Source organism: Pinus tabuliformis, chromosome 7 (genome assembly GCF_031772625.1).
Source record: "Pinus tabuliformis cultivar Carrire ecotype Pingquan chromosome 7, CPIR1, whole genome shotgun sequence".
In the NCBI taxonomy this organism is placed as follows: Eukaryota; Viridiplantae; Streptophyta; class Pinopsida; order Pinales; family Pinaceae; genus Pinus; species Pinus tabuliformis.
In genome coordinates, this window is record NC_142293.1 from 1272184021 (window position 1) to 1272195208 (window position 11188).

Here is an 11188-nt window from a genome sequence, read left to right on the forward strand (position 1 = left end):
CAAGTGGGTAAACCCTCGGTTTGATAGTGGGGCACTTGAATGTTTATGAGATCTTGGAATAATGGTGTATTATCTGCAATGGAGTCCAATGAGTTTGAAATAATCCTAGTTTCATCAGCTATTCTTGTATCGTTGATCATCCCTTGTTCCTTTTCAAGCATTTGTTGTGCCCTTCGTTTTTCCTTTTCTTGTCTTGCCATTTGCTTTTGTTGGTCCTTAACTTGCCTTGCTTTATCTCTTTCAATCCTTTCTTCTGCTCGCTGTTGTGCTGCAACAATCCTTGCTGCCTTCTTCTCCTTGACCATATCCTTCCTTTTCTGTTTTAATTCTTGCATTTCAAGTTTCTTTTTTTCTGACTCAACTAATAGGTTTATATAGTCCTCTGAGGTGAGTAGCTGTGAGCTTCGGCCCAGACGAAGACTACCCGGTGCACCTTGCGTTTTTCTCATTGATACTCTCTCTACTGGTAGCTTTAGGAACCGTCCAAGTGTCTTCTCCACCCCTTCCACCTGCATGTCATTGCTTGGTACTTCCCTTTCAGTATCTATTGGAACTGATTGAACCATATCATTATCTTCATTTGATGCCTCATTATGTCCTTCATCTTCTTCCATTGATCTATTGTCCACAAAAAAATGAACAATTTCACTGTTCAATTCTGCTGGTTGTGAGGGCATGTTCATGCTTTCTTCATTGGTTGCTGAGACACTATGTGCATTCAAATTGATCATTGCTTCTGCTAGCCATGAAGGTGGGGTTACTTGGCTTGGCAATGTCAATTGGTCATTGTCAACTGCATGTTCAACAATATCATTAGCAATATCAGCGACAGGAATTTGATGTTCTTGAGTTGGTGGAACAATCTCCATGTTACTAGGAATTTGTTCATTGTTATATTGTGTTTCACATACAGTTTCATCATCTTCAGCATATAACTGTCCTTGAGACAGGGAAATCATATTACCAGCTGCAACAATAGCATCTTGGTCATCTACTTCTTGCACTTCAACACATGTTTGGACATTCCCTTCTTCCTGACCATCCACATGAAACGCTTGGCTACAACCAGTATCATGCATAATAGCATCATAGTTCAGTGGCCAGATTCCTGTCCTCCTAAAGCCAACCTTGATATTTGATGGTGTCAAAGCCCTTTTAAAAGCTTTACTTGCAAGCTCTGCTAGCTCAAACCTTTTCACCTCAACCCCTGGATTCTTTGCCATCCATGCAGCACGCTCCGACCTGAAATAGTTCTTGAAAGGGCCAAACACACTAACATCAAGGGGTTGCAGCCTATGAGTGGTATGAGTGGGCAATGTCAACAGGTCGATGCCTAAATTGTTTGCTTCCTCAATTGTTTGTACAGCCATGTGGCTCCCATGGCCATCTAATATCAAAAGGTGTCTGTTATTAGGCGAGACGCCACCTGGTACCGATGCAGCAAAGTGAAAAAGCCAACTTAGAAACAGTTCTTTAGTCATCCATGCATGGGGATGTGCAGCCATGGATGCGCCTGGTTCACAGTTCTGTATATAGTTTTTCAGTTGATTTTTACCTTTGAATAGATAAAATCCTGGGATTGAAGTACCAATTGCATTAACACAACATAAAATAGTTATCCACTCCCTGCTCTTGGGCAAAATCTTTGGCACATTTCGGCTCCCTCTCTTGGCAATTACCCGCATGCCACAATTCCTCCCTGCCTGTAAACCTGTTTCATCACAGTTCCATATATGGTCTGCTCCATAAGAATGTTTATCATAAGCACTAGAAAGTGTGTCATAGAATTTTTGCACAACTGCAGGGCGCAAATTTAATGCTCTGTCTCTGTCAAGGCCCTCAGCAGTACGCAATACAAGTTCTGGATGCCTTTTTTTAAACCCAAACCACCATGATTTACCAGGAAACCCATCTTTGAATGGGTTTGGCCTCCCTTGACAGATTTGAGCAACTGTTGATTTGAGTTGTATCAACTCTAGCCCATGTCCCAGTTGGGCCATCTCTTTACACCACTCAACCACCTCGGCCTCCTCATCCTCAGTCATAACTGTAAGAGGCCCTCTACGTTTTGTATGAGTCAGTCCATTTATCCAATAATGTATTAACGAGGTAGGAATACCATGTTTTTTTGCAGATGCCCGAACTGAGTATCCATTAAACTCTATGTCGTCAATTGCAACTAACATTTGTTCTTTTGTCCATCCTCTTATAACACTGATCTTTTTAGTTGAGCTTGCCCCTTGGACTGTTGTTGATGGTGGTTCTGTGGCTGATGGTGTGTTAACATCAGCGGCTGTCACATGGTCATCTTCAACAATGTTCCCTGGTGCATTGCTGGCATCGACATCAGCGGGCCTGTCATCATCAGACGATGTGCATCGCAGCTGCGCACCCCTTGTCACTCTCCTGCCACTTCTCCTTGTACGAGCAGAGTAACTTCCTTTTGCCATAGATGCAACAACCTGTAAAATTATTGCATGCATTTAGACATTAGAATATATGTTAAATTATGCTTTATTACTTCTGCAAAAATTACTTTTCCTCTATTACAGGAAATTATCAAAACATTTTGGATACAGAGCTTGTTACAGGAAATTATCAAATGTGAAGGAGATACGTGCTACTAAAATAGTTACACTTCCTCCATACAAATATGTTATTTTCCATTTTTATTAGGCTAAAAAGAAGTGTGGGTGGGGAACTGATTGTCAGTTTGCTCACTCAGAAGAAGAACTTCAAAAGGGTCAGCAAGTATTTTCTATTTTTGGTCAGAAACTAGAAACAATTTATGGCAATGCAATAAGTTCCAACATTTATGACGAGGTAAATAATTATAAAATCAAGTTGTCCATGCATTATGAGAAAAAGGGAACCTATTCAAATGGGTTGAAGTGCAAATTTTCCCATGGACACAATGAGCTTAGGCCTTTAGGTCACAGATTCATGCAACAATTTGTCCTAACAAAGCATTTTTTTTCAACGTTGTCAAAGAAAGACTCAATTTGTTGATTTTGTCCTGATAGAGCATTTGTTTTCAGTTGTCAAAGAAAGACTCAGTTTTTTGATATTTAACAAGGATCGAATTTGTAACTTTTTTGGCCATGAATATTTCACTGAGATTGTGTGTTGAATTTCAATTTGATAAGAGATGAAATATTTCAGAACAAATATTATTCTATAGTTGCTAACAATTTGAGGATATTTAATGCTATTCCTAATTTGCTCTACATTTTTGGAATTAAAAAATCTTGGTCTTTGATTCCTTCTACTTGTTTACCCATGATCAAATTCTATTACCAATTGAAAATTATGTTACCCACATTTTTCATTTTTTCAGTAAGGACAAAACATTTTGGATACAGAGCTTGTTACATTATGATTCTATGGTCTCCCAGGTGTCATAGACAATTGGTTTTACTTCAGTTTAATTGAGTTTCATTGCAGTCATTTATTTTTTATATTTTTTCATATAATTTATTTACTTATTTTGAATATTGTGAAGAACAATCTCTGCTCCAAGATTTCTCTCCATTATCTGTGACTTAATTTACAGTGCTGAATTATGTAAATCCCCATTCCTTTGGTCCAACTTTTACAACTCCGTATGGCTCGGGCTCTCCATACCCTAAGGTCTCGAGCTCAACGAGGTGAAAAGATATGAAGGCCAATAAGACTGTCATCTGCTATGTTACTTATAATTGTGTTTTCTCATTATCTAAAATCTTACAGTCATCTAATCCAATAAAGAGAAATGGTCATCTGCTCGGGCTTCAATTCTAAGAAACCATTCCCCAGTTCTATGGTCCATTCATCAGTAGTATAAATTCACTTATTTGCAGTCTTTCGACTCAATATCAAAATGTTTGCTTTCTCAATAGCTTCATGCTTCTGAAAATATGTGAAAAATATGTGAAAAATTACTAAGTTTATCAGAGTCATTAAAGTTACAATTCGTTTTTGTTCTATGTTTTAACTCATCCATGTTCACTCGGATCTTGTCACTTCTGAATTGCCCAAAATCGGATGGTTCACACTAGGAGTACAGTTTGACATCGGCTGGCATTCTTTCTTTTACAATAACCTTTCCTTCTTTCTGACAGGAGGTCTTATAATAATATAGTTGTCGACCAGTAAAGTAAGTCAAGCAAGTCAGTTCGGTAGCTGTCCAACGGGCAAAGGCTTCTTTCTTTAGAGTGCTGCCCGCCCCCTTCTTCATTCATTCATTTAGGCCCGACTAGGAGTGGATCCAGGGAACCTGGCTCGGGAACAGCTTCTTACTAGTAGGGGCTAATCACAGTAAGAGAGTCCAATCTCTGAAATAGAGCTTAGTCTCTCCCCATAGTAGTATACTAGTAAAAGGCGTAGATTATGACTTGATCCAATAGAGTCAGAACACCTTTATATCTAAAAGAAATGGTGCTCGATGAAACGATCCAGATTCCACACTATGCTGTGGGCTGGGGGAAGAGCTGCTCTGCGAAGCTAGGCGTTCAGTGTTCTTATGGAGGAACCATAGAACCCAAGCCATAATAATCGCTCAATTCCTGTAAGCTAAGGTTCAAGGTTCAATTCTTGTTAGGTAAACAAGCTATCGCTCAATTCCTGTAAGCTAAGGTTCAAGGTTCAATTCCTATTAGGTAAACAAGCTATGACTATAGTACTAGCACGACATATGTAACATTTGGACATATGTAACATTTGTGATATGTAAGTTGTAATCCCTATGAAGTTGATGATCGAATAATTCGTGTAAGCTAACCTTCAATTCCTGTAAGGTAAGCAACCTGTGACATTGATTAGATGGATACGACTGTATTCGATAGCTTAACTCTATAAGCTAGAACACATACATAAACTCTGTATAAAAAAGGTTAACTGTAACTGTATAGGTTAACTGTCACGACCCTATGGACAGAACTGTAATGTAAGAAATCTGATAAATGAATGGAAAGAACTGTAATGTAAGAAATCTGATAAATGAAAACAATGAAAACAGAACTGTAAGAAGAATGAGTTGTAATTCATATATCTGATAAATGAAAACAATGAAAACAGAACTGTAAGAAGAATGAGTTGTAATTCATATAACTGACTTGAATATATTGGCTACTATTTTGTGATGTTGTCTTGAAGTTTGCTGAATAGTTTGAAAGCATAAGATGCAACTTCAACAGTGGGTGGACTTCTTTTATAGTTTTGGGGACTTGATTTTAATTGGTGGACATGGATGCACATGGATTGCAATGGCTTCATTTTGAATGTGTGGTATGGATTTAATTTGCTGTGATCTAATGCTTGGGAATTGTTTATTTGTTGATCCATGTGCTTTGATCTGTTTTAATGAGAAATAGAGTGAGTTGGGTGTCATTTATTGCAGTTATTGGGTCTGGGTGTCATTTATTGAACAAAGTGGATTTAATTGTTATTGGGTTGGGTGTCATTTATTGAACAAATTGGATTTAATTGTTATTGGGTTGGGTGTCATTTATTGAACATAGGGTGTTTAGTTGTTGAACAACACAGCAGTTATGGCTGACATACATTCCTTTTGTTATGTGCAGGTAGGCATATTTATTTGGGATGCAAAGTTGCAGTTCTGATGAGTGGGGGTTGAAGTGACTGCTCTTTTGTACTTCTGGAATAAACCAGTTTGGAAGCTTTTATGGCTCTAGCTGTTTTCTACTTGGGTCAATATGTTTTGCAATATTAAATAGTTAAATACTATTTATGGACAGTTGTGGGCCCAGTCAATATATGGGTGATTTTTGGACATAATTTAAAACTTATTTATACATAATGTTATTTATTTCTGTTTAAATTTTGGTTTCAAAAGTCTTAATCACTGGTGGTTTGGTGGGACCAGTATTATATCAACCACTGGTCCCTGCACAACATTAGGAATCTCTCCCCTATATATAAAGTATATTGTCGAGTTGTATATTTAAATTACTCCTCAAGATTACAAGGACAATCTGATATTTATTCATACTTATAATAATCCATTCATAATTAGATGTAGAAAATCAGAGAGACAACGACTCAAATCATAAGCAATATCATGTGAAATTACCGCAAATAAGGAGAATCAGTGCCTTGTCTTGTGGCACTAAACGTTGGGTAAGCAGAGAGCGGAACTTGTCTGGCAACCGTCAGCCCGCACGTTTCCGTCATATCCAGCTGGGACGGACCGCCCTCAACTCTCCAGTCGAACGTGTGGAACAACTGAGCCAATACAAGTTCAATAATAGTAACAGCCATGGAAATCCCCGGGCATCCTCTCCTGCCCGCCCCAAACGGTATCATGCTGATGTCTGATGGATCTGTTAAACTGAAATTTTCGTTTTCCATGAATCGCTCCGGCTTGAATTTGGAAGCATATTTGCCCCACACATTGGGATCCCTCCCTATACCCCACAAATTTACCATTAGCGTCGTTTTCTTGGGTATGTAGTATCCTCCAACCGTCACAGCCTCTACAGATTCGTGAGGAACAGCTAGAGGCCCCGGTGGGTGTAATCGGAGAGTCTCTTTCACTACACAGTGGAGGAATTTCATGCTTGCCAAATCCGACTCCTTTACTTTACCATATTGGCCAACCACTGATTCGATTTCTTCCTGCAATCTCTTCATTGCATGGGGATGTCTGAGCAGCTCACTCATTGCCCATTCTAACGTAGTTGACGTAGGAACCTGCCCGGCCGTGAACATGTCCTGCACACATACACATGCGAGTACAAATCTAATTAATCCATAGAGATGATGATTGACTGAAATTCAAGAAATAGGATGATAAATAATACTAAAAGGGCAGAATCCAAAGATAAATACGAGCACAAGGGCCTTCATGGTTTCCCGTGTAATATTGCCGTCGGTCTCCGCCATGCGGAGCAGCACATCAACGAAGTCATGACCATTAGGCTCTGCGTCTGCCTCTTTCTGGCCATTGGAGGAGGAGGCCAGGAAATGATTAACGTGCCCATCTATCATTTTCTCGGCGAATCCGTCGAATGTTCTATGGAGCTTCTTGAGGCGTCGATTGATACCTTGCAAATCAAGGCAATCCAAATACGGAATGAAGTCTCCAATGTTGAACTCTCCCATCGCAGCTGTCATCTCTACCAGCAGATCCTTAAACCCTTTGAAATCGCCACCCAAATCATCGTCACTAAATTTCCTCCCAGTCAGTATCCGCCAGATTATATTGGAGTTGACAGTAGTGATGGCCTTGCTCACATTCACGCTCATTGTTCCTCTCTCACTCTCCTCCCAGATTGAATGGATCACGGCAGATACCTCTTCCTCTCGGACGCCCCTGAAGGACTCGATTCTTTCGGCAGTTAGGAGTTGTGATACGCATATTTTTCTCATTTTCTTCCAGTGATCTCCATACGGAGAGAATGCCACATCTTTAGAGTTGAAGAACATTAATCTCCCAGCGGCTGTTAGAGGTCGGCTGGCAAAGATCAAATCATGAGTTTTGAGAAACTGTTTGGCTAGCTCAGAAGAAGAAACTACGACTGCAGGGACGGAGCCCAAGCGGAGAAAAAAAATGGGACCATATTTGTCAGCAAGGCCTTTCAAAAAGCGATGAGCGGGGAGTCTCATTTGGTGGAGGTTTCCTATGATGGGCCATGCAGGAGGGCCTGGTGGCAATGTGCCACTAATCCTTCCCTTGTGCAACAACCAAATGAAGAAGAAAAACGAGAATATACAAAGAATAGCTACTGTGGCAGCCTCTTCATGAACTACTCGTAACGTTGCCGGCAAAGCTAGAGAGAGGGGCAAATTATGAGAAGCCATATCGAACTCACTCTATGTTTGGAAAGGAAGGTGCTCTGGTTTTTAAAGCCGTCTCCTGGTTCAGTGGGTCAGTGTGAGTCAGCTTTCCCTTTAAATATAAAAATACAGCACACATCATTTATCATAATAAAAATATGATATAATAAAAAAATAACTATTTCATCCTCTCGTAATATTGCACGATAGGAAGCGCACACCGAAGAATAACGATTTCATCCTCTTGTAATATTCCACGATAGGAAGCGCACACCGTCTTAAAAGAGGAGCGCTAATTGAATTCTAATATGACGTTTAATATTCCTTTAATAGATATTCGTTATATAAAAAATAATTATCATCTTTTAAATAATATTCGATTTTTAATAATATAATTTTGTTAAAATAGCTTCTTTTTTATTTGGATTCTTCTAAGAAGTTTATTATCCCTTTAAAATATTTTGGCTGGATAAAATGTTTAATACGTTTTTAAACAATATTAAATAATTTTCAATAATTTTTTTGGTTAAAACAAATCATAAATATATTAATTATTACAATTTAATTTAATTGTTTGAAAAAACGTAGTATTATTTTAATGTAGTATTTTGTAATAAGTAATCTAATGTGTTTTTAATATCTGATGTGTTTCTTATGATAAAATAAAAATAATTTTTTTAATTAGGATGACCATGATGAAGAAAAAGACAACAAGAATAATGATGACACCCTTTTAATAAAAAATATTAATGATGATAATATTAATAAAAATGTTACTAGATAAATAAGAATAATGATGATAACATCTTAATAAAAAATATTAATGATAATGATAATATTAATGAAAATGTGATGAGATAAAAGGTTTGTATTAATATTTAATGACGACACCATTTTAATAAAAAATATTAATGATGATGATAATATTAATGAAAACGTTTTGAGATAAATAAGAATAATGATGATAACATGTTAATAAAAAATATTAATGATAATGATAATACTAATGAAAATGTGATGAGATAAAAGATTTGTATTAAATTTTAATATTCTATTAGTATGTTATATGATGGTAAAATATTTAATATTTTTAAAAATATATTAATATAATAATGTTGTTATTGTTGTTGATGTTATTAATGATAGTGATAACAATGACTCCAATGACGATAGTGATGGTGATAATGATGATGTCATCATTTTGATATATCAGTGAAAATTTAATTGATATTCACAATGATGACATGATGATGACAACATTCGGAGGAAGAGGACAAGGATGAAGAAAATTATGGTAACCTTCACAATAAGATCCTTTTACTAAAACCCGCGTAGATCCATCTTAAATATGAATGAGGGATCCAATTTCTTAACATGTATATTTTTTATGAGTCCATATTATTTAGATGTTTTTTATAGATATATATTTATTTTTATTATTATATTTTGACCGAGATGAGTAAAATTTCAATTTTGATGATGGACAAACAACGTACTAGGTTGTAGAATGAGCATCTCTATGCAATAAGTTTTTTGATGATCACACTATCAATGATTATGAAGAGGAAGAGGAGGATGACAAGGATAAGGACGACAACGATCATGACAACCATGCAAATAGTGACGATGAGGATACCCATAATAATCACAATATATTTTTATTTTTATTGGCTAACCATAATAATCGAAACATTTTAATTACACAAAGATGAAAGGCCTATGGAATTTCAGGAATTTTCCAATTGAAAATTTCACTCTGTAACTAGTGGGAAGGTGTTTTTTATTTTTCAATGTTCATTTTTTTCTTCACACTAAAATACAGAATACAGTATTGGTCTTGAGTTAATTTCCTTTCTTACAGTCTCTCAAAATTATTTTATTTTGAGACTTGACCCATCCTTTTAATCCATGTTATGTATCACAAAATCTTTAATATTCTTTTAATAATATATAATATTTTTTAAGTAAACCTTTTGTAAAATGGTATTTTTTTTGTTTTTTAATAATTTTTATGAAAAATATCATATTTTCCCTATTAACTGGCAACAAAATAATAATTATCTTCACTTTTTATTAACAAATAATTGTTGTAAATTTACCACTTGAAAGATATTCTTTTAAGAACATTTAATATCTTTTAATATGTATTTTTTTAATGGAAGTTTATTTCAATACTTTAATAATGTTCTATGTGAATCTTATTCAAGTTAATACAAAATTAAGTAATCCTCTTTCATATTATTTTGGTAGATAAAATATTTAATATTAGTTTCATAATATTTGTTGTCTTGTGGCCTCAAACCTGGGGTTCAGACAACTTAGCCAATAAATGCATGATAAACATCAACTTTTTCATAAGCACTAGAAACTAATAGGAATTGTAGGGATATATCATATTAGAATCTCATGGATGGTTGAAAGCAATATAACGTCTACCACTAAATTTATATGTGTACATTCACATAAAGTTCCATAAAAAATTGCATTAAAATGTTAACAAATATATTTACCGTAACATAAAAGACATATAAAAGTTAAATCTGTTCAATTATTTCATAACTCTTTTTATAAATAACATATTTAGATAACAGATCAGTTCTTGTGAATCTCTCCAAAACTAAGGCTCAAACTAAATTGAAACTATTAACCCATGGCACTAAACTCAAAAATATCCAAAAAAAAATCCTAGTCTCTTTACCTCTCTTCATACATCATTTTTAAAAAATTTCCACAAAGGACCACACTAAACATGAATTACTTGATTACCACAATAGACGCAATTATTTATGATTAAAATTGTTAAAATAATCCTCAAACCTCTAGGAGAGCGTCTCTAAACTTCATATATGATGCTTGTGTGTAGTGTTAACCATTTGCTTGTTGTAACATAACTTTATTTGTGGCCCTAATATTTCATGCTTAGCATTGAGATATATCTACAATATGTATAAAAATATTCCCATGCACTAGCACCAAGATGCCCCCAACAATAATATCAAGTTTGTTCTTAGCCAAGATCTATCCTCAAGGTAACACATAATTGATTAATGGAGGCTTAGTGAGGAGCTACCAAACAATTATTTGGAATCATGGGTTTCTATCATCAGGGGATGAGTGCAAATCTAGGAGATTTTGGTAAAATTTATCAGCCACTTTCACTATTGGATTTTGTTGGCATTATGATTCTGGTATGGCTCTATGTTACAAATGTTGTACTTGATGGCAACACCCTCAAGTGGCAATGCTTTGATCAGGCTCTCAAAATGTTGGAAATTAAGAGGTATGCAGGTGAATGGTTCAAAAGGTGCGTACCCGTAGGTACACCGGTCAGGGAGTGCGTTCATATACGCAGGTTACCCGTTCATGAGGTGCGTACAGTTCACTCACTTCAAGGCAGAGAAGCGCGCTCACG

At 36.1% G+C, this 11188-nt stretch overlaps 1 pseudogene; it reads right to left on the reverse strand.

Annotated features, from left to right (window-relative positions):
• Positions 1-6066: 6066 nt before the first annotated feature.
• Positions 6067-7800, reverse strand: LOC149252093 (cytochrome P450 750A1 pseudogene; annotated as a pseudogene).
• Positions 7801-11188: the final 3388 nt, after the last annotated feature.